This window comes from Eurosta solidaginis, chromosome 5 (genome assembly GCF_040869045.1).
Source record: "Eurosta solidaginis isolate ZX-2024a chromosome 5, ASM4086904v1, whole genome shotgun sequence".
Lineage (NCBI taxonomy): Eukaryota > Metazoa > Arthropoda > Insecta > Diptera > Tephritidae > Eurosta > Eurosta solidaginis.
Genome location: NC_090323.1, coordinates 203,496,028 through 203,522,002, shown reverse-complemented (window position 1 = coordinate 203,522,002; position 25,975 = coordinate 203,496,028). Strand labels below are relative to the sequence as shown.

General features: G+C 36.3%; 1 protein-coding gene and 1 long non-coding RNA gene across 5 annotated transcripts in view; both read right to left on the bottom strand.

Annotated features, from left to right (window-relative positions):
• Positions 1-25,975, bottom strand: part of Hipk (Homeodomain interacting protein kinase) — a 255,376-nt gene that overhangs the window by 56,809 nt on the left and 172,592 nt on the right. The gene's annotated exons all lie outside the window — the stretch shown is intronic.
• LOC137252190 (uncharacterized) overlaps positions 9,173-25,975 on the bottom strand; it is a 56,963-nt gene continuing 40,160 nt past the window's right edge. The window contains exon 3 of the long non-coding RNA XR_010953465.1: positions 9,173-9,254. This is a non-coding gene — a long non-coding RNA (uncharacterized lncRNA). The remainder of the gene's footprint in view (positions 9,255-25,975) is intronic.

Sequence of the window (25,975 nt, the reverse complement as noted above, 5' to 3'; positions counted from 1 at the left end):
CGCTCAACAGAAATGAGCTATAGACCGAACATTTAGTAATTTAATCATAAATACAATTCCAAGCATTTCCCTACGACTAGCAAGGGTGGGAGGATTAATAAGTTTCATGCGATTAGCTTGAGAAGGAAGCTATTTCCTTTGCTATCCAAGCAGTGCCATAACGACCTGGAGATCTCGCAATCATCTCGGTTAGTCCACTGCAAATCCGGTGAACTAATCGGATATATCTCGTTTCTCGGCATCTTTCCTGGCCATCTTATTTGTAAATTCATTCTCTTCAATATCGTTGTACAAGGTAGCCAGCAAAGTTGGACATTGAGATGTCTTACGGACGCCAGGGAGGCTTGACAATTCCGCACTATATCCGACTTTATCACGCTGGATTCGAATGCCTTTAAGGCTGCCCGGTTGTGGACATTGATGTCTGAGACTTTACTGAAGCAGTCTGGTTGTCCACTGAGTCCTTGAATTCTGCTTGCAGGAAACACCTTTTAATCAGGCATGCTTAACCAACGAACCGTTGATTATCGTAACGAAATGATATCGGTTCGTTGGTTAAGCATGCCTGCTTTTAATTATTAATTAGAAGATGATCTCTTATTCACAAAGAGTATTATGATATATCAAGGTATAAGCTTTTCTATTGTTAGGGACATATTAAAAACTGGTGTTGAAGGTATAACAAGAGGAATACTTTACGTTAAGAGTTACGGTGCTTTAGTTTACATATACTGAAAGAAATGGTGCTAGTAAAATCCACAAATAGGTTCTGTTGTTCTTGACTTAACGGAGATTCGGTGAAGTTGATCGAATTATGGTTGATTCGACCGAGTTCTTTGTCAAATAAGTTCAGTCATTTAAACAGAAGAGAAATTGTCGCTCTTAAGTTAACAAAATTTTGTAAAACTGACAGATTCCTAAACAATCTAACTGATTTTTCTGTTAACACAACTGATCTCACTGGTCACACCGAACAACAGTCAAAGCATGAGCAAATTTCAAAGAGAATTTTACGCTCACTGCGCTCTCTACTTTGTACTTATGACGATGGTGCCACTTGTTTAAAAAAAAATTCCAAAATAAGAAAATCACCAAATAAAAAAAACTCGCAAATTGGGAAAACAACAAAAAACTAGTTTTTCAGTTATCAATAGAAAACGAAAACCCCCTTTTTTGAATTTACTGTGCGTAACACTGCAAAAAATTATGCGATACCGGGACACCTATTTATCGGGTACAATTTTGCAACTTCTGCTCCAATCGAAATGCAAAATTGCGCCTCTGGTTCCAAAAGTTTTGTTTGAACGAACAGGATTTTGCCAAAGTTAGTAACATTTTGTTCGCATTTTTACGAATTTTCACTGACGCGAACCAATCTAATAAGATAATAAAAAACATCCTTTGTTAATGTTGATGTTTCCGACAGCATAAAAGTTGGAGTTGTTTTGGAATCGTTTCAAAATAAAGTGTTACGGGAATTAAACTTGCCGAATTACATGTAAAGTTACCCCAGTGGTGAATTACCTTCCGCGATTTGATTCTTTACTTTTCTATAACTTACAAGTTCTCCATTTAAAATGTTATGTCAAACATTTATACTACAAGTTTTGTTCAAAACAATAAAGTGTGACAACTCTACATGCGAGAGAAGAAATTGAGAATGAGCTGCAACTGAAAGAATTGAAAATCAGTTTCGTGACTTCTATCTTCGTTTCTATTTGAAAAGTGAAGTGATGCGCAGCGAAGTTCAAAACTATAAATTAAATAAATTATAAAAAATAAAATTTGGTGAAAGTTCGTTTAATAAAAGTATATAATATTTCATGTGTATTTATTTGTCCGCTATTTGTTTTAAATTCAAAGAAAATGGAAGCATTTTATATCAAATGTGCGTGGTGAAAATTTTTGAAGAAAAAGTTGAAATAAAGTTCTTAAAACCGACGCCAATGTATTTCGCTAGAGCATGTACTAACGCGTGTATGAATATGTAGGTATGTAGCAATCATGCGTATTTTTGTATTCACATATTTACGTATATATATGGCAACATACTTTCGTACAAAGCTGTCGATAGTAATTCTGAACAAGTTTTGTTTATTTGAATTCAGATTTAAGTTTTTATTATTTTAATTAATATTACTAAATATAGCAATAAAATCATTAGAAACGAAATGTACTTATGTGTAATTTATACAAAAAAAACTACGTAAGTTTAAATAGATATTTACCCGGCTTTTATTTTTTCCACAGGTATTAATTTCATATGAACAGTAAACTCTGTTGATGTAAAAGTTTACGCAATTAGTCTAGAAAAAACAGAAATATCTGTTATTTCAATAGATTTCACCGGTAGTGTCATTTCGATAATAAACTCTGTTAATTTAACAGTTTGCACTGGTAATTTCAAAAAAACAGAAATCCCTTTAATATTAACAGTTTTGATTCGTATTCTTAGAGCGACCGTAATAATTGTTAATTTAACAAAACTATGGGTAAAGTATAATAAAACAACTTTTTTTGTTTATTTGACTACTAAAACGGTCAATTACGAATCAACGATTTGTGCGCAGTTGATTCAACATCTTGCTGCGATGGATAAAAATCGACCGAAACTTCGGTTGAACTGACTCGTGTTTCGGTTGATTTTACCAGTCTTTTTGTTTCAGTGTACATTTGAAATACGTCAATCATTTTGTCAAAGTTTAAAAACCGTTCAATTAAACACTCCTACTAACAATGTTTTCTTAGCTGCCTTTATATTTCACTAAAGGTAAATTCAACAATATTAAGGAGGAAGCCAAACAAAAATGAAAGTGACGACTTGTAACAACCAACAACAAACAAAAAGACACACTTGAAAAGAAAAGTGATTGAAAGCTCACACAAAAATGCCACCCTCCCTACCTCATACTCCAGGGCATATGTAAAGAAGGCTCTTAAAAACTGTTGATTCACCTTCATCAAACTACATTAACCCCCATGCAACAAACAATTCACTCAACTACAACAACATCACCATCACCAACAATATTGCTAAATGTAATTCGCAATTTGCTATTCTTAAAGTCCAATCGATGCTGCTGATTTCGTCAGCCATTAAACGCAAAATTTGCTAGAAGTCAAAATGTTAGCAAAAACAAAAGGTGCAACATGCAAAGTAATCAATTTAATAAAAATTCTATTTTTGAACAAATAGGTGAGGCCATCATGGGCAAATGGATAGAGCCAGGAATATATGTAGAATAAAGTATACATAGATATACAATAAAACTGCTTTATTAGAAAATAAAAATATATAATAAATAAATAATTTGTCTGGAAATATATGCAAGCAAGGACATTCGAATTTTTCTAACGCACTTAACTTAGACAAGGACGACACAACAACGACAAATGCACAACCTTAGAATATTGATTAAAAATTTTGTTGTGAGCGCATAGTAAATGCGTTGGAAAGGTGAACAACGCAAAATAAAATAAACGCGTTAAAAGGGAATTGATTGCGACATTTCTCATAACCTCACTAAGTATTTGCAGAATTCAGCGAGAGCTTATAGTGTAAGTCAGTAGAGTTGGAAGGCGACATCGAAATAATAAAATAACCTTTCAATTTTATTATAGCAACAGGGCGTTGTTGGTATACAAAATAGTTAAATAAACAGATAAAAAGTTACAGTCGCTAACAATTGAAATAGAACATGGAACTTTCACTTTATTCACTTTTTGTTATTTTTCTTTTAGAGCCTTTAAGTAAAGTGTAACGCGGTCTACAACTTTTAACTAAAATTAAATTACTTGAAATTATTATTATCATAACCTCTAATATTTTTATAAATTTTTATACTCACGAGTAACGAATCGATATAAATATAGACTTTCATAAATCAAAACCCTCAGGATGAAAAAAGGAATTGCTTAAGCCATGGCGGTATGTTCGCCCATCTGTGTACACGATAACTTGAGCAAATTTTGAGATATCTCATTGAAATTGGGTACATCGGTTCCTTGGCACTCATCCCATCGCTATTTAAAATGAGTGAAATCAGATGATAATCACGCCCACTTTTTATACATATAACATTTTGGAAAACACAAAAAACCTGATTATTTAATAAATAATACACCTAGAATGTTGAAATTTTATGTGGCACCGCCCACTTGTCATAAAATCAATTTTACAACAAGTAGGGACGGGACTGTCTTCGGCTATGCCGAAGACTTCATACCTTTCATGAATGTGGCTGAACAATAATCTTATCCCGTTCGTAATCTCCGAATAATCGGATGTATAAGATAAGAAATATCTAGTGAACAGATCTACATACCTAAACGATTTTTAAGATAAATATAAAATAAAAAATAGGTAGGTACTTTGTGTGAGGATGCAAAGTTTCAGGTTTTTTGTGGTCTGCGTGTAAAAACTATGACTACGAATCACGTATTTCAACAATAAATGACGTAAACGTAACTATTTGATGAAATGTTTTGAATTTTGAAGCTTCTAGCCGTAAAAAGGGGCAAAAAAATACAGTTTATATGGGGTATATAATATATGTACCACCGATCTCAATGATTTTTTCAGACAACAATATATACTATACACGTAAGCATTTGGTGAAATTTGAAGCTTCTAGCTGTTAAAATGGGGAAGAAATTGCGCAAAGTTTCTTATCTGAACAATCGGTTGTATGAGATTATATATACCACGGGTCTCTATGATTTTTTCAGACAACAATATATACTATACACGTAAGCATTTGGTGAAATTTGAAGCTTCTAGCTGGTCAAATGGGGAAGAAATTGCGCAAAGTTTCTTATCTGAACTATCGGTTGTATGAGATATATACTATATATACCACCGATCTCAATGATTTTTTCAGACAACAATATATGCTATACACGTAAACATTTGGTGAAATTTGAACATATCTAAACGATTTTTAAGATAAATATAAAATAAAAAATAGGTAGGTACTTTGTGTGAGGATGCAAAGCTTCACGTTTTTTGTGGTCTGCATGTAAAAAATACGACTACGAATCACGTATTTCAAAAATATATGAAGTAAACGTAACTATTTGATGAAACTTGATGAATTTTGGAGCTTCTATCCGTAAAAAAAGGGCAAAAATGACACTTTGTATGAAGTATATAATATATATACCACCGATCTCTATGATTTTTTCAGACAACAATATATGCTATATACGTAAGCATTTGGTGAAATTTGAAACTTCTAGCTGTTAAAATGGGGCTAAAATTGCGAAAATATATATACATATATACTATATATATATATACTATATATATATACTATATATATATACTATATATATATACTATATATACCACCATATATATACTATATATACCACCGATCTGTATGATTTTTTCAGACAACAATATATGCTATATACGTAAGCATTCGTTGAAATTTGAAGCCTCTAGCTCTTAAAATAGGGCAGTAATTACGAAAAGTTTCTTATCTGAACAATCGGTTGTGGGGGATATATACTATATATACGACCGATCTCATCAATTTTTTCAGGCAACAATATGTGCAATATACGAAAGTATATGGTGAAGTTTGAAGCTTCAATCTGTTAAATTGAGTAAGATATTACAAAAATCCTCTTTTTCTGAAAAATCGGTTGTATGGAGGATATATGCTATAGTGGTCCGATCCGGCCGGTTCCGACAAATGTCTAATCGGACACCCAAATACACCTGCTCACCAAATTTTATCAAGATATCTCAAAAATTGAGGGACTAGTTTGCATACAAACAGACAGACGGACATGGCTAAATCAACTCAGCTCTCCATTCTGATTATTTCGGTATACTTAATGGTGGGTCTATATATTTTCCTTTAAGGACTTACAATTTTGGGTTTCGTGACGAAATTAATATACCATTTCATTTTCATGAAAGGTATAAATATTATTAATCATAAATCAAAAACAGTTAAACCTATCGTACCAAATTCAGGAGAGAGGTTGCCTTTACTGTAAGGAATGCTTTGAAGAAAAATTAACGAAATCGACGAATAAAATAAGCTATAAATAAAAAAATAAATGTAAGGCGCAATAACCACCGAAGAGATCTAAGGCCGAGCTTCTCTTCCAATTTACGTCGTGCTGCTCTTGCTTTTCCCTACAAATTGGCCGGACGGGACCTACATGTTTTTTCCCGACTCCGAACGGCATCTGCAAGGCAGATGAGTTTTCACTAAAAGCTTTTCATGGCAGAAATACACCCGGAGCGCTTGCCAAATACTGCCGGGGGGCGACCCCGCTTAGAAAAATTTTCTTCTAATTGAAAAAGCCTATTTCTAAAATTTTGATGTTGCTTTGCCCGGGGTGTGAACCCAGGGCATGCGGTGTGGTAGGCGGAGCACGCTACCATTACACCACGGTGGCCGCCAAGCATATCTTTGCAAAAGAGAGCTGTATATCAACAGTATTTCTTTTCCCAAGTGGAAATATAACAAGAAATAGGAAAAAATGCAAATTTTTGAAAATGGGCGTGGCACCGCTCCTTTTATGAATAAATAATGTTTCAGGAGCCATAACTCGAAGAAAAATTAACGGATCGTAATAAGATTGCGTATACATATTTTCCTTATGGCAGGAAATATTTCTGGAAAAAATCGACAAGATCGGGTAAGGACCACGTCCACATTTATATAAAATACTTTTAAAAGGGTCGTAGACGAATATAATAAGCTATACTTTTTCGAAAAAGAGCTTAATATCAATGGTATTTTACTTTCTAAATTGAGTTATAACAAAAAGTTAGAAAATATTAAAATATTTTAAAATGGGGGTGGCATTGCCTCTTTTTTGAATAAGGAACTTTCGCTGCTTCGGGAGCCGTAACTCGAAGAAAATTTAAGGGAGCGTAATAAGATTGGGTACACATATTTTCCTTATAGCAGGAAATATTTATAGAAAAAATGGACGGGATTCGTGAAGAAACACGTCCACTTTTATATAAAAGTAGTTTAAACGGGTATATCTTATCGAAAAATAGTTCACCCGAACTTAGACTCCTTTACTTTTTTGGGAATAGTTTGTGTTTAAAATATGCCTCAATTGGATTACAAAAGTAATTTATCTGCAATGAAACTCATGGTGAGTATATAATGTTCGGCTACACCTGAATCTAGACAACCTTACTTTGTAAATGTTTTATAAAGACAAATTTTAAAAAATCACGTTTTTTATAATCTTTTACACATACCCAAAACTTAAATTTGAAAATTTTAATTTCAACCCATGAAAATAATTATTTTTAGTTCGCGATTCATTAATTTCTTCTTATCACGCCCAAATATGTTTAATTAAGAAGATGGCAACAACGAATTCAAAACAAAATTTAGTTTTGTTATGCAAACTCGTTGTAGTTTTACTTTTATTTCATTTATTATTTTATTTTACTATTCATTTTTTTGTCCTTATAATTTTTTTAATATTGGAGAAGAATATGCTTTGTTGTCATTTTCCGACTAATACCAGCACCTTTATTTTTTACTTTATTTTATTTTTTTACTTCATTTAATTTTTTTACTTTATTTTATTTTTTTACTTTATTTTGTTTTTTACCTTATTTTATTTTTTTACTTTATTTTATTATTTTTCACTTTTTTTTACTTTATTTTATAAAATTTTTTTTTACATTAATTTATTACTTGTTTTACTTTATTTTATTTGTTTTTCGTTATTTAGCTGTATTTTATTTTATTTTTCAACTTTATTTTGTTATTTTTTTTAACTTTATTTTATTTTTGGCTCCATTTTTGTTCTGATCTTTTTTAATTAAAAATTATATGTTCGCCAGTTTCATTTCATTTTATTTAATTTTTTTCTATTGTTTTTTATTTTTGTTTTATTATATATTTTATATTTTTAAAATTTGTTTTTATATTTGTTTTCTTCCATTGCACTTTTTTCATTTTTTTTGTTAATAGGTATTCTTTATTTTTTTAGTCAACTTTTTTTTCCATTCAATAATGCTATTAATTGTACCAATGTTCATTCCTTATTTTCTCTGGAAAAAATTATCAAATAAATATATTTTGAATACTACTAAAAAATTAAGTTTTATTCAATAATCTGGCCTAAAGCTGAATCAAAATTATCAAATTATATTAAACAAGGCTATTAAAATTTACCAATTATCGCTAAAAAACTGCAGTTTTTTACTAAAGTCCTAAAATTAAAAAAATTCGAAAATTCAAATATTTTATAAAATGTCTTATGAAGTATAAAGTTTTAGTCAAAATAAATTTGTGTTGTTATATCGGCCTACTGATTTGTAAGATCGCGGGTTCGAATCGACCTCAAGGCCTAACGATAATAATTTCTATTATTATGATACATTTTTTTCTTAATTGAAAAAATGTTTAAATAAGAAATAGAAGAAACAAATTTAGACAACTGCCAAAGCCCGTTGTATAGATCCATTTCGGGAACTGCTAAATTCCTTCATCGGCAACGTTCAGGCGCCGCTTCTATAACCATTCAGCTATCACAGCAGTTGTTTGTTTGTCTTCATTATTTCCACTTCTATCCTGTTTCTCGCCAATTGATATTCACAGCACTGCGACATCTGTTGCAGAATGGATGTGAAAAATGGACTTGTTTCATGGCAATAATGCCATAGTGTCATATTTATTGACACTTTTTTCCCGTGCTCTGGGATGTATTATATAAGAAAAATTTTATCATAACAAGAATAATGATAAAAAAATTGTTAGGCCTTGAGCTCGCTTTGAACCAGCGATCTTACAAAATAAATTCGTTTAAATTGTGAAATGTTTTTCAATTTGAACATGCATTTAAAAACGGTTTATTAAAACCTTTAGGCGATTTATCCATTCTCTAATTTTTCGAAGTTATGGAAACTAAACTAATACAGAAATATGTAGCTGAATTTCGAAAAAATTTATTACAAGTATCTAAAAAGACGATTAAAATGGTCTTTGGCCTACAACTTGAAGTAGGCCTCGCAAAATGTGCATTATCACTGTTACACACTGTAATATCTCCCATTTTGAAGATGACTAACTGTTCATACAAAAAAGTAGCGCGCGTGTATTACCCAACCATTTATTTACCACCAGGCAAATGCGTAATTGGTAAAAATTTCCGTGCTTACCAACGCGATGATGAGCTTTTCGTTGAAATTAATTGCCATTAATAAACACTTGATTATGAAATATTTATTTATATGTCCCAAAGTGATGAATATTTACCTGGAAGAAAAATAAAAGATAACAAGTGGTTATTATGGGGGCTTAAATAGAAATATTGCAAAAAGTAATTACGCAGAAAAATTTGGTAGGGATACTTAGTAATGTAAATTAATATTTTTCCAAGAACTTCGGATACTAAGCGACCTATTTGAGGAAGATCTTTTTCTTCTTCCTTATCGAACACACATTTTTTATTGCAACTACGCTGAAAGAAAAAGACTGGTAAAATCAACCGAAATGTCTGTCAATTTTTATCCATCGCAACAAGATGTTGAATCAACTGCGCACAAATCGTTGATTCGTAATTGGCCGTTTTAGTAGTCAAATGAACAAAAAAAAGTTGTTGCGACAGCTTTGTAAGAAAGTACCTATGTTGCGGCATTTGCAAGGCAGATGAGTTTTCACTGAGATCTTTTCATGGCAGAAATACACTCGGAGTGCTTGCCGAACAGTTCCGAGGGGCGAACCCACTTAGGAAAATTTTCTCCTAATTCAAAAACCTTATTTCTAAAATTTGTATGTTGCTTTGCCCGGGGTGTGAACCCAGGGTCTTCGGTGTGGTAGGCGGAGCACGCTACCATCACACCACGGCGGCCGCCATATACATACGTAAATATGTGCATACATATAGTACACAGCATACATAAGTACAAAGTAGAGAGCGCAGTGAGCGTAAAATTCTCTTTGAAATTTCCTCATGTATTGACTATTGATAGCTGTTGAAATGACCAGTGATATCAGTTGTGTTAACAAAAAAATAAGTTAGATTGATTAGGAATCTGTAAATTTTGTTAACTAAAGAGCGACAATTTCTCTTCTGTTGAAATGACTAAACTAATTTGTTCGCTTGACAAAGAACTCGGTCGAATTAACCATAATTCGATCAATTTCACCGATTCTCCGTTAAGTCAAGAACAACAGAACCGATTTGTTGATTTTACTAGCACCATTTCTTTCAGTGTAAGATTCATAATCATGGGCACGTTTCACAGAGCAACCAAGTATGGTAATTTTTACTAAGCGTCGATGCATTGCGATGTTTATCTAGATCTATTGTGCTTAAGTCTTGTAATACAAGTAAACTTCTTCTGAGAGGAAAAATTTGACTGTACAAATTCACCTGTATTACAAGACTTCTATTTTTGTGAAACGGGCCCCAGATATCCAAATCACTGATATTTACAAAGAAAACTAGGACTAGGGATATAATAGTTATAAAATATATATTCAACGAATCTATTTCTTTAAAATATGCGGCATCCAACTGCTTCATGTAATGAATACCAGAAACTAATTACAATTTGCCTCTCCTCTATTATTGCTTGGGTTGTAAAAAAAATGCGTAAACGTGCATGCCTTGTTCGGCATCCAGAAAAATAAATGGCGATGATGAGTCTAAATCAATCGGTAGTGTCGTCATTTTGGAAACGATATCGAAGTTCTGTTCCATCCCTTATAGAAATGAAATCCCGTGACATCTATTTTCTCTACCTCAGATCTGTTTTGTATCTACCGAATGCAGTTACAACTTCAACATTTAAAAAACAAAAAACCAAAAAATACAACAGCGTTAGTGATTTCAAATTTCGCCACAACTTTAAAATTCAATTAAGCGCTAGCCAACACACAGGAGGGTGTGCATTAGACTGGGTCGATTTATTAACCGATGCCGCGCCATCGATTTTTCGATAGGATTTGGGCTCAGGAAAAAAAGTTCCACTACGCTTAGGCAAAAAAATTATTTTCGGGTCTGCGAAATTTAATTTTTTTTTTTACTTTTTTCGACCTTGATTTTTAAGGTATTTTTCATGACCTACTAAAAAAAAATTTCATTGGATTGTAAAATTTTCATGTATACCATCCTGTCCGACCCAAACATGTCCGCTAAAAACGTTGGCGATAACAGTTTAAGAAAAAATAATATTTTTGGGTCGGACAGGGTATATATATGAAAATTTTTTAGTAGGTCATGAAAAAACCCTTAAAAACCAAAGTCGGAAAAAGTCAAAAAAATTAAATTTCGCAGGCTCGAAAATTATTTTTTTGGGTATGCGTATTGGAACTTTTTTTCCTGATCCCAAATCCTATCGAAAAATCGATGGCGCGATATCGGTTAACTTTCGTCCAAACAAATCGACTCCACCCTAGTGTGCATACTGAAGTTAAAAGTTATGGTCGCAAGGAAGTTGAAAGCCCAACAACAAAATGCAGTGCGAGTGTATGGTTAAAAGTAGAATGTAAATGCCCTGAAGAAAATAAAGCTTTTCCGTGTAGGATATTTCAATAAAAAAAAAACTGTTTACCAACTCCAATGATAGGGTGCCGAAGAAGGTATACAAACCCTGTCTAATATAATGTAAGTAAAACATTTTATTTTCTCAAGACTTCGTTTGTGATTTTAACTTCTTTAACTTTACCAGTACGAGCTACTACCAGTACGATAATTTTACTAACATCACAGTTTAATTTTGGTGACCCCTGTTCTATACCAACTACATATACCCATGATTCACTATGCTCATATCAGAATACACTTCTGCCAAAATCGGATTGGCCTTCTTTTGGACGTGGAGCAATAATTATATTTCTGTCAGTTTCAATTTGTCCTCAAGTTTCTTAAGTAATTTCTGTGGAGCTTACCTACAAACTTGAAACATACTCAGGAACCGCATTACAAAGAAAACAGGACAGAAATTTTCGCTAGATGGGGTAGGGATCGTGATACTTAAAAAAATCGTCCGCATTTTGAAACTTATCTTTGAAACTTAACTTCCCGATAAATTAGAGGCCTATAACTTTGAACATAGCTTAGGAGTCGAATTTAAATGCAATACTAAGAAAAGAAATCCAACAAGATAGAACAGGAATCGAGATGTTTAGAGACATGTAAAAATACACTCAGGGCATGCGGAATCTTGCGATCGATCTTTAAGTAACTTCTCATTGAGCTAGAAACTTGAAACCTTACAATTTGTTCAGCGAATCGTTAAAATACATAAAAAGAAGAAGAAAAATGTTAGATAATAAAATAAATAATGGTTACAAAAAAGAAACAAAAAAACTACCTTTTTATAGCTAACCGAAATAAAAATTAGAAAATAGTTTTTAATCACAAATAGTTTATGTTACAGTAGGTGAAGGTCGAATAATTTACCATAAATAATTAACTCAACGTAACTTTAAATAAATAAATGCAAGGCGTGATATCCTCCAATGACATTTTATACCGAGCTTCTCTTCATTTTGCGTCATGCTCCCTTTAATGTTTCCTACAAATTGGTGGTACGGGACCTATGTACATGCTTTAAATGGCCAAATGACCCTATGACCAATTCATATACCCATAAGCTAAATTGGCCTTGTGTCCATTGACCTTATGTCACGCCACTATCAAATTATTGCATTGTCATCCGTCTTTGATAAGTGTACAAAGTTTTAATTAAATCTGTCCATTTAAAGTGGGTCAAAATAGAGTCCAAAGGAGTCGGTTACATACTAACACATGTGAAGCTAATATAAGGTGTTAAACACTATACGATATTTAAAATGTTGGGATCGGTTTTAAGTTAACTTCCCGTTGAGTTGGAGACCTGATGTTTAAAACGTGGTGGCGCATGGGTATAGATATTTCGGAAAATCGTACAGATCGGATGAAATCTTCCGATTCATTTTTGAGAGTTGGCATCGATAATACCAAACGTGTAGTTGAGAACCCGATGACAATGCATGAGATATGGGGACAAATTCCGATTAGCGGCACCCGCAGCCAGATGTTAAGAAACTTCTATACAAACGGGTAAATTCGCGATCAAGTTTTAAAAACTTTCCGTTGAGCTACAAACTTTTAAGTTTACACATAATATGTAGTTCTGAGTACAAAGACGATGCAACAAAAGGTTAAACAATTCCGCTAAACGATGCGCGGGTAAAAATCATCCGAGATCTAGAACCGCTCGATAGATTTTTTAGTCACTTCCTAAAAAGCTAAAGCCTAAAATTTTCATCCAATTCTAGAGGCTAAAGGGACCTATCACCAAATTGGCGGGATGGGACCTACATATTAAATGCTGACTCAGAACGGTATCTGCTTAGAAAAGTTTTTTTTTTTTAATTGAAAACTTGTTTCTAATTCTTTATTGAGTATACAATACTTGATTAAAAAAAATTAGGAAACATTTTTCCTCAACTAATGAAATTTTAGGAAAGTGCTTTTTCTAAGTGTAGTTAGGAATTAGTTAGAAGATAGGAGTCAGGTAGGTTTGGTTAGGTTGAACGAGCCAGTCCATGAGGATCTCACATAGACTGAATGAGCCCGTAGTGTTACCAGAAGTTTGTTTTAACGACCAAACGGAAAAACCCTATCAAAAACCAGGATCTATGTTATAAAATAACTCCGTCCTCTTGGCAAATACTAGATACTTCCTAGGACTTAAGCCACTTGCTGCTTCTAGATCTGACAGCTGTGTCATTCCTAATAGCTGGAGTCTTAGGCTGGCAAGCGCAGGGCACGAGCACAGCACGTGCTCGATCGTTTCGTCCTTCAACCCGCACTTCCTACATCCGTTATCACTGATCAAGCCTAATTTAAAGGCATGTGACGCCAGAAGGCAGTGTACAGTCAGAATTCCCGTCATTAGTCTACAGTCTTATACGAGATTATTGCCTTAATTGCTGCTTGACTGTAAATATAAAAGTTAACACGGTTGCAGCTTAAGCTATTCTCTTCCAGTGTTTCTACTGCTTTGGTTACGGCTAATATTTCCGCTTGGAAAACGCTACAGTAGTCCCGAAGTCTGTGGGATCTGTTTATTTCCGGATCAGCAAAGTATAACGCAGACCCTACTCATTCCACTACTTTGGACCCATCTGTGCACACATGTATCGCCTCGTCCGCCATTTGAGCACCCTTGTGCCAACCATCCACGTCTATTGTGGCCTTAAGATCTCCCTCGAAGCGCAGACAGGGAATCAGGTATTCTGTTCGTCTTGTGATTGATGACGCTATACCGAGGCACCGAGCCTGGTTGCAGTTGTTAACGCTATTTTTTTTATTGCTACCAGGTCTACAGGTGGAATGTGCAGAACGGCATACAGTGCAGCCGTGGGGGTTGTTTTCAGGGCTCACGTAATGCTAAGCATTGATAGTCTGCATAGCCCCTCTAATTTTTTGAGGTAGGTTGTTTTTTGTGTGGCTTTCCACCAACAAAAACTTCATAGTATAGAATAGGGCTTACTATCGCTGTAAAAACCCAATAAGAAAGAGAGGGCGATAAGCCACACGTACACCACAGCATTCTTTTACATGCATAAAGTGCCGTTGAGGCTTTCTTAACCCTCTCCTCCACGTTGAGCTTCCATGATTTCTAGATATTTTGTGCAAGGTTTCTCCTGTAGAGGCACCCCTCCTAACTTATGCCTGATCCGATTTGGTGGGACCTTGTACCTCTTTGTAAACACGACCATATCCGTATTCTCCGCGTTGGCTTTCAACCCGACATTAGATGCGCAGGTATGGATATCCCGAAGCGCCCGATCCATCAAAGAGCGGAGTCGGGTAGACTACCCTAGAAAAATGTATGTAAGCCCATTTATTCATTAACTTAATCATATAAACAAAATTTCCGACAGGGTTTTGATCATGCATCTTTCATTAGCCAATCTGTAAAAACCACATTTATTGCTGGTTGACGAGTAGGGCTGAATGAATTGTAGCAATCCGGTATGAGTTGATCAATCGGCTTACTGTCCAAGCAAGTTAGTCACTAACAAGCGGAAGAGGAAATACTATAAGCAAACTGTCAGTTAGAGTTTCATGGCGTGATTGGATATTCGAACAATGAGCACAACCGTCGAAGAGCAAAAGAATGTGCAAATGCTGATAACGAGTACATACATAAAGAGAAAGAAAAGTCTATAATTAAATCACTCATTTTAAACAGCTGAAATCCATATTAAGTGTTTAACAAGCCAACCTAATATAAACGCACGCAAGTCATTTTCTGTCAAAAATGTCTCATGCACATACAACTTGTATGAGAGCAACCCAAATTGAATTTGTTGCGTGAAAGCCTAACTCGATTTCCAATTTTTGTTCTGCGTGACATTTAGATTTGACGTTTGCACACATGTTTAACATTGTCGCAACGCATGCTTATTTGGGTTGGGGAAAAAAAACGCCGGTTGTTTGCGTGCGCTAAAAAAACGCAGTGCGGTTTTATTAGGTTGGCATGTAAGGGAAATTGATGACGGCAAACTTGTAAGAAGATGAAAAGATTTACCTTGTTTACATAAAATGAGATTATCTCAATTTCCGTACTCAACTCTAGGGTTGCCAGATTTTTATTTTGGGTTCCCGGTACTAACCTCAAATTTGAGCCAAATTCCCGAGATTTTTAAAAATTTCCCGGGACATTTGAAAAATAAGAAACACCTATATATTTCTATGGGTTGCTCATTTCGGCGGAATAATGTTTAGATAGACTTTATAAACTCATTTATTTATAACAAATATTTTTATGAAACAGAATTCAATATTCTATGGATTCATTTTGCAAACGTTTAAAACACAACATTTGCCATGCAAAATGAATAGTTAGGTGTGCGAAATGTCAAACATTGACAATATTCAGAACCACAGTAGGGATGAAATTTTCTTCTTTACAGAGTTGCATGCAATATGCCAATGCCCTGAATAAAATCGAAGCCGCAAATATGGCCATGTTTCGTATCAGATTATAATTTATTAACTTTGATATTGTGAAAATGCCGGGACATAGCATTTCCCGGCGGGACACTTTAAAATTTGTGCAAAATACGGGAAGTCCCGACCAATACGGGACATTTGGCAACGCTACTCAACTCCAAATCGATAATGAAATAACTACAGTTTTGACATACAATTTAAACGCACTTATGTTTTTTTTTTTTTTGCTAGACCTAGAGCAGCGAAGATCGCAATGGTTGTTTTTTTTATAGTCAGCTGAGCAGAGCTCACAGAGTATATTAACTTTGTTCGCATAATGGTAATCCGTAACGGCATAAACTAATCGAGATAGATATAGACTTCTATATTTTTAAAACGATCTGGGCGAAAAAAGAAACACAATAACTTGAGTAAACTTTGAGGTATCTTGATGAAATTTGGTATGTAGGTTCCTGGGCGCTCATCTCAGATCGCTATTTAAAATGAACGAAATCGGACTACAACCACACCCACTTTTTCGATATCGAAAATTTCGAAAAACGGAAAAAGTGCGATAGTTCATTACAAAAAACCGATATAGCGATGAAACTTGGTAGGTGCGTTGACCTTATGACGAAAAATAAAAAATTAGTAAAATTTTGGCCAATGGGCATGGCACCGCGCACTTTTAAAAAAAGGTAATTTAAAAGCTTTGCAAGCCGTAATTTGACAGTCGTTTATTATGATGAAATTTGGCAGGCACGTTCCTCCTATTACTATATGTGTGCTAAATAAAAATTAGCAAAATCGGATGCCGAACACGCCCACTTTTAAAAAATATTATTCTTAAGTCAAATTTTAACAAAAAATTTAATATCTTTACAGTATATAAGTAAATTATGTCAACATTCAACTCCAGTAATGATATGGTGCAACAAAATACAAAATTTAAAAGAAAATTTCAAAATGGGCGTGGCTCCGCCCTTTTTCATTTAATTCGTCTAGAATACTTTTAAGGCCATAAGTCGAACAAAAACTTACCAATCCTTGTGAAATTTGGTAGGTGCATAGATTCTATGACGGTAACTGTTTTCTGTGAAAATTGGCGAAATCGGTTTGAAGCCACGCCCAGTTTTTATACACAGTCGACCGTCTGTACTTACGCTCGGCTGTTAACACGATAACTTGAGCAAAAATCGATATATCTTTACTAAACTTAGTTCACGTACTTATCTCAACTCACTTTATCTTGGTATAAAAAATGGCCGAAATCCGACTATGACCACGCCCACTTTTTCGATATCGAAAATTACGAAAAATGGCATAACTCTGTACCAAATATGAAAAAAGAGATGAAACAATGGTAATTTGATTAGTTTATTGACGCAAAATATAACTTTAGAAAAAACTTTGTAAAATGGGTGTGACACCTACCATCATATATGTAATACTCATATATTGCTACAAAAGGCTAGGTACATTGTCAAACATCAGAGTGCCGATATATTGCTTTTTAAACGTTTTTGTTTTTGTATTCAATAATCGAATGTACGTAAATTTAAATTTTTTCTTGTCACACTTATGCTGCTACAATCACACAAATTTTATAGGCTGTCTTGTTTTGATTTCGAATTCAAAACACATTGCGAGCATTTTCTATTAGCAATATAGGAGTATTACTACATATATGCCTACCATATTAAGTAGAAGAAAATGAAAAAATTCTGGAGGGCGAAATCAAAAGCCCTTGGAATCTTGGCAGGAATACTGTTCGTGGTATGACATATATAAATAAATTAGCGGTACCCGACAGATGATGTTCTGGATCACCCTGGTCCACATTTTGGTCAATATCTCGAAAACGCCTGCACATATACAACTAAGGGCCACCCCTTTTAAAACCCTCATTAATACCTTTAATTTGATACCCATATCGTACAAACGCATTATAGTCACCCCTGGTCCACCTACATTGTGATTTTCCCTTATTTTGTCTCCAAAGCTCTCAGCTGAGTATGTAATGTTCGGTTACACCCGAGCTTAGCCTTCCTTACTTGTTTTTGTCAAATTTTGTCACTCGAGAAAATGGTATAGCGTAAGTGTGCCCCCAGATAGTAACCTATATCGGAGGTTATGTTCCAAAAAGTACTCGATGAACAAACTCTATCCATGCACTTTTCAGGACCGGCTTGCCCTTTGACCTGGAGATATTACGCAAAATATGCGTATAAGTAACTTTAAAAAAAAACATTATATCTCGGAAACTAAAATTGCTAGAGCGGTCAAATCGACGCGAGGCTTCAGGCCATTTAACGAGGTATGTTACGCAATTTTTTTTAAATCTTAGGAACACATTTTTCATTAAAAATGTTAAAGAACAAAAATAAAAAACTTTTTTTTTTCACGATCCCTGAGAGTTACAATGACGAAAAAAATATATGTTAATCGCCTTAATGTCCGCTCTTGCTCAAAGAAAGTACGCGAGGAAAAAATTGGTGCAACAGTTTGGAAAAAAAAAATAAAATGTAATTTACCCGCAATAACTTTCCATTTTATTATTATAAAAACGACAGTTAGTTTATAATTTAACATAGTTATATTAGCTAATAATGTCACTTGTCTCCGATATAAGCTCCTGTCGAGTAACTGCATTATATCCGATATAATAATCTGTCTCAAAACTTGATTAACTTTAGAAAAGCATTCTGAAACTTGTTGGTGGTGAGATAAGCCAAAAATACATAGTGAGGGGGACATTAAGGCGACTAACATATATTTTTTCGTCATTGTAACTCTCAGGGATAACCAAAGCAGTAGAAACCCTGGAAGAGAATAGCTTAAGCTGCAACCGTGTTAACTTTTATATTGACAGTCAATCAGCAATTAAGGCAATAATCTCGCATAGCACAGCATCTAAATGCGTGTTAGAGTGTAGCAGTCTATGGAGAGAATCGGGACAGGCAGAAGCATACATCTATTTTATGTCCCGGGGCATATGGGAATAGATGGGAATGAAAAAGCGGACGAACTAGCTAAAAAGGGCGCATCCCTTGAAGCTTGCTCCGTAGACGTCCCAATTAGACTGGGCGAGATTAAGCGAATGCGAGAGATTCACATGATCGACCAAACGGGAAAGGCGTGGGTTCAAGCGCGGGGCTCTAAAGTGTCGAAGATTATGTGTAGGTCTTACAACCTTAGACTAACAAAGTTGCTTCTATCATTAAAAAGAGAGGATTGTAGACTCATGACGGGTATTCTGACTGGACGCTGCCTTCTGGCGTCACCTGTCTTTCAATTAGGCTTGGTAAGTGATAGCAGATGTGGGAAGTGCGGGTTGGAGGAGGAAACGATCGAGCACATTTTGTGCTCGTGCCCTGCATTTGCCAGGCTAAGACTCCAGCTATTAGGAGTGATACAGCTGTCAGATCTAGAAGCAGCAAGTGGTTTAAGTCCTAGGAAGCTTCTAGTATTTGCCAAGAGGACGGAGTTATTTTATAATATAGGTCCTGGTTTTTGATAGGGTTTTTCAGTTTGGTCGTTAAAACAAACTTCTGGTAACACTACGGACTCAATCAGTCTATGTGAGTTCCTCATGGACCGGCCAGTTCAACCTAACCTAACCTACCTCTCAGGGATAGTTTTATATTTATGTCCTTTTAACATTTTTAATGAAAAATATATCCCTAAAATTAAAAAAAAGAGCGTAACATGCCTCGTTAAATGACCTAAAGCCTCGCGTCGATTTGACCGCTCTAGCAATTTTAGTTTCCAAAATATAATTTTTTGAAAAAAAGTTACTTATACGCATATTTTGTTTAATATCTCCAGGTCAAAGAGCAAGCCGGTCCTGAAAAGTGAAATTATGGCTGCCAACAGTAGCGTGGTTGCCAAGGCGCATATGCGCTGGCTCTTTGCTCGATGACAGCAGGTACTTCGTTTTGTCCTCCTTCACCATCAAACCCATCTTTACCGCTTCTTTTTCCAGCTTGGAGTAAGCAGAACTAACAGCGCGGGTGTTTAGGCCGATGATATCAACATCATCAGTATATGCCAGTAATTGCACGCTTTTATAGAATATTGTTGCAGTGCGGTTAAGTTCTGCAGCTAGTATAATTTTCTCCAGCATCAAATTAAAGAAATCGCACGATAGGGGGTCACCCTGTCTGAAACCTCGTTTAGTTTCGAACGGCTCGGAGAGGTCCTTCCCAATTATGACTGAGCTGATGGTGTTGCTCAACGTCATTTTGCACAGCCGTATAAGTTTTGCGGGGAAACCAAATTCAGACATAGCGGCATAAAGGCAGCTCCTTTTCGTGCTGTCGAAGGCGGCTTTAAAGTCGACGAAGAGCTGATGTGTGTCGATTCTCTTTTCACGGGTTTTTTCCAAGATTTGGCGCATTGTGAAAATCTGGTCGATGGTAGATTTACCAGGTCTGAAGCCGCACTGATAAGGTCCAATCAGCCGGTTCACGGTGGGCTTCAATCTTTCGCACAATACACTTGAAAGAACCTTATATGCGATATTAAGAAGGCTGATTCCACGATAGTTGGTGCATTTTGCATTCTTGTGGACTGGGCAAAGAACACTTAGATTCCAACCGTAGGGCATGCTTTCGTCCGCCCATATTTTGCTAAGAAGCTGCTGCATGCGCCTTACCAACTCCTCGCCGCCGAACTTGAATAGCTCCGCAGGCAATCCATCAGCGCCCACGGCCTTGTTGTTTTTCAATCTGGTTATTGCTATTCTAACTTCGTCATAATCGGGCGGGGGGACATATATTCCATCATCATCGATTGCGGGATCGGGTTCTTCATCTCTGCGCGGTGAATTGGTGCCTCCATTTAGGAGAGCAAAGAAGTGCTCCCTCCATAATCTAAGCACTCTCTGGACATCAGTTACAAGGTCGCCGTTTTCATTCCTACAGGAGTTTGCCCCGGTCTTAAAACCTTCCGTCTGTCGCCGTATTTTTTGGTAAAATTTTCGGGCGTTATTTCTGGTGGCTAGCAGCTCAAGCTCCTCGCACTCACGCCTTTCTGCTTCTGCTTTTTTCTTCCTGAAAAGGCGTCTCGCTTCCCTTTTCAACACACGATAGCGTTCACACACTCCTCTTGTCGCGCTCGCTTTTAACGTAGCCCTGTAGGCAGCATCTTTTCTTTCGGTTGCAACGCGGCATTCTTCATCATACCAGTTGTGTTTTCGTGGCCGCCGGTAACCAATTTTTTCCTCGGCGGCAGTACGAAGTGCTTTGGAGATATGCTCCCACTGCTCCTGTATTCCTTCAGGATGAGTTGTGCCCTCCGAGAGCAGGTGTGAGAGTCGAGTTGCGAAATCATTGGCAGTCTGTTGTGATTGAAGCTTTTCGACGCCTAGCTTTCCTTGTGTTTTTTGTTCCTTGTTTTTAGCCGCGTTGAGGCGGGTGCGTATTTTGGCTGCAACGAGATAATGGTCCGAATCGATGTTAGGTCCTCGGATCGTGCGCACATCTAAAACACTGGAGGCATGCCGTCCGTCTATCACAACGTGATCGATCTGATTGCGAGTATTTCGATCAGGAGACAGCCATGTAGCTTGATGTATCTTTTTATGCATGAACCTCGTGGGCGCAGATGAATGATATATTAAAAAATTTTGCTTTTATTCGGATAGCGGCGAGACGCTCGTCCACTGGCGTGAACGCCACCACTTGGCGACAAAGTCTCTCTCCCACCACGAATCCGACGCCGAAACTGCGCTTATTCGCATGGCCACTCCAATATATGTCACAATTTTTGATCTTCTTTCTTCCTTGCTTCGTCCAACACATTTCTTGGATGGCGGTGATGTCAGATTTTGCTTTGACGAGGACATCAACCAGCCGGGCATCTGCACCACTCCCATTCAGGGAGCGGACGTTCCAGGTGCATGCCCTCAATTCATTGTCCTTCAAACGTTTGCCATGGTCGTCATCAATAGAGAGTGTATTTATCCGAGGCTTGTTGTTATATTTCATTGGAGTATGGTTTTACGTGGCGGGTCCCAAGCCCAGCGCACAACCCGCTCAGCGGGGGTGAAAATATTACTTGGCACGTTTATATAGCGAGCAGCTTGCTCCAAGACAGACGCCCGCTTGCAGCCGCACCTAGAGGTGTACAGACGCTGCCGATGAAATCTCCCCCGGCTAGCCCTTAAACCGATTATGTCAGAGTGGCCTAGCCAGGTTGTCGCCTTCTCACATTAGCTCACCGCTAAACGGGTGTTTAGCGGCTATCCAGAGGATACTTGGCCGCAAGCGACCGGCAGTAGTGAGCTGCTTGAACCGCATGCAAAAGAATCGCTCTGGCCATTCCCAGGTGAATGGCGGTCAGAAGCTTTCCCCACTTTCGTGGACTTCTACACACGGCCCCACCCACCCAACGGCCCCACCATAGCCCGGCTAAGCTGAATATATTTTAAGCTATACAGGTGTTCAAGATAGGAGCGTTAACGCCCTTCATGAGCTTTTTTGGGAGTCCGATATGTGCCTACATTATTAGCGCTCCGGAAATGTTTCGAGGGGAAATGAAAGCTGGCGATGACAGGTTTCAATACAGAATAAATTTCATTTAGATATCTCAACCCGTTTACCTGTATATAGACCCCCCTTAATGCGTTTTGGATTTTTTAGTGTAATGTCCTGATTCCCAGCTTTGCTGTATGTAAAATCAACTCACGATCCGGTTATCGTTTTTTTGTAAATAAATCATATGCATTACAACAACTTTGTTTGTATTTACATTAGCGTTAAACGACATTGTTTACAATAAAGTTTTCGTTTTAATTACCAAGATTGTTTATATAACAAATATTTATGTATATACTAGCAGACCAGGCAGACGTTGTTCTGCCCTAAGTTTGGCCTATCTGCATACATTTTAATAAGCTTTTTCCGTCTAACTCTGCCCTCGCCCCTCTACACTTTTTCCTAATCTTTGTATTCACTCCTCCCTCCGTATTTTTCGCTTCATCTATCATCATCTTCGTCTCAGTCTTTTCCTTCTCTCTTTTCTCAAGTTTTTCTCATTCTTGGTGGTATGTATTTTGTTCCAGTCCCACTCCGAGTCTCAGTCTCAGTCCCCCTCCGATTCTCAGTCTCAGTCCCAGTCCTAGTCCACATCCCAGTCCCAGTCCGTCTCTGGTATACTTCCCGGAAAAAAGCATCGTAAATACTAATATAGGCAAATTTATATACGAAATTTCAGGCAAATCGAATAGGACGTATGTAAATAGGTATGTGGGTATTATTAATTCTTGTATTTATTTCGGCTTCGCATGCATATTTATCAGTTTTGCCAGGTTGATTCGACTAAATCGAATATCACAATGAACTTTAAGAGCTCTCAGCAACAGCTTTCACTTGATATCCATAATACACACACATTCTAGGGGTATCCGGATCCATGTTTTGGCCTATATCTCGAGACCCTAGTCACCAGCGGTGTAAAACGTACTCTGTATTATAGCACACATCAACAGCTTCAATTTGATACCCATAATATAAAAACACATTCTAGGTGTATCCGGGTCCATGTTTTGGCCTACATCTCGAGACCCATGCCTCCCAGTTGTATGAAAATTATCCTGTACTATAGCACTCGTCAACAGCTTTCATTTGATATCCATATTGTATAAACACATTCTAGGGGTACCCGGGTCCACGTTTTGATCTCCCTAGGCACGTAGCGAAAAAAAAGGTAGACGTTGGCCGATTCTCACACCTACCCAATATGCTCACAAAATTTCATGAGAATCGGTTCAGCCGTTTCGGAGGAGTTAAGCCTCTAACACCGTGACAGAAGAATTCTATATATTAGATGTATGCCAAATATTTTTTATAAATGCAGCATGACCTAGACATCGTTATTGAACAGATTTTTAATCTTGCAATATATGAGCTGCAATATTTAAAAAAAAATTTTCAGAAGAGAATATGTTGTAGAAAGAATTAATGTAAATTCAGAAAAGAATTAATGTAAATTCAGAAAAGAATTAATGTTAAATTTAGTCACGGCTATTTTTGTGGAACATACACTTAGGAAAATGCATTGCGCGTGGACGTGATAACAATATTACTCTTGATAAACATTTTGTTAAATTAAATTATGTACTCAAACATAAATACTTTAAAATTTCCGTCTGTTAGATAACGAAATTTATATGATTAATTTGCAAGATAGATAGTCAGAGATCTCACAGCGCTTGATCCCATGAAAAAGTTTCAGAATCGTTTTTTTAAGAATGGCGTACTTATCCACAATAAATGTATTTCTAAAGAGTTAGGCCGCTCACAATGTCTCCTTTTCGCCGTATGTGGTATGCTCTAATCAAATATTATATTGGAAAATATGGAAACAATTCAATTCATGCATTTTTACTTGAATACGACACTCTTGTGAATTGTCGAAGTAATTTGTATGGATACCACATATACATATGTTGGATTATCTAGGACATGGAAAATATATCAGTATTTATAGATGGGACAATTTTTATTAAACGTCTATATATCTATATCTATAACCAACAAGACTTCCCTTGGTTTACGGTAAAACTTTTGGGGGAGTTCATAAGACAAATAAATTTTCAATAAAATAGAGAGAGCAATATCAAAATCATACAAATATTGAGCTAAAATGTGTTCTATTCCATTTTCTTGAACTAAACGACAGTATGCCTGGTCCAAATTAAAATAAGAAGTCGCACCCAAATAAAGCCAAAACTAAAATATAATATAATAAAAGAAAATATCACATGACGCGGACATCAATGAGATGGTAGCTAACCTTGCAGGAAATTACGGAATAACCAGCGCCGAAGTAGGCATGCCCCCATGCACAGCCATGGGGGAAAGTTCAAAATTTTAACGCGAACAAACCTCTGAAAAAGTGGCATGCAACTACTAGCTTTGAGGCAGTATATAGCGCAGCTAACAAGGCGCGCCCTGTTCCGAAACTCGAACGATGTTATGGTCCTAGCCTCGAATGATTTCCAGGCTTGCCAAATCGCGTAGGCTTCGTTTGAAACATACTACATTATGACGGCAGTTTGAATTACGTAGAAGCAGGCTTTCCTACTTACTTACTTAATTCGCGCTTAACCGTTTAAACGGTTATGGCCGTCCAACAAGGCGCGCCAGTCGCTTCTTCATTGGGTTAATAGGAGCTAATTGGTCACATCAAGGTAATTAAAATCGTTTTCCACCTAGTCCTTCCAGCTTAGTGGGGACCGTCCTGTTCCCCAGCTTCCATCTGCGTGTTCCGATAGAAATACTTTCTTAACCGCAGCATTATATTTCTTTCGCATAACCTAGCCTAGACAGCGTAGCCGCTGCGTTTTAATTCGCTAGACTATGTTGGCGTCGAAAACACGCCGAGGTCTGTAAATCTTTCGAAGAATTTTTCTCTCGAGCACTCCCAGAGCCGCCTAATCTTATGTTGTCATGGCCCATGCTTCGGCAGGCAGTCCATCAGCGCCCATGACCTTGTTATTTTTTTAATCTGGTTATTGCTATTCAAACTTTATTCATAATTCCATCATCTATTGTGGGATCGAGTTTATCATCCCTGGACGTTGGATTGGATGTAAGGATTGTTTTTATGACAATTTTTTTTTTTTAAATGGGCGAAATCGGTTGAAAGCAGACCTGTTAAATTTCCATTAACATTAATAATCATTAATTTCGTTTCCCTTTTTAATTTTAATGATTAATTAATTTTTTGCACAGCACCTAGCAATTAATAATTAATTAATTAAAAGAATAATTAAAAATAATCATGATTTATGAAATTTATGTCGAAAGCATGGTTGGAGAAGAAAATACGGCGGATTTCTCTGCGGACGACGTTGTTCGTGATCCAACTTATTTAATAAGACCGATCAGAAGAAAAAGCAAGCTCGAAAGCTCCGCATCAACTTCAAACAAATCTTCCTGTAATTTGATATTCGGGTATTCACAATTATATATCTGTATAATGCAGTCCATAGCAGAAGCTCTTAATTTTTTGCAAGGGGAAGGAAACGTTG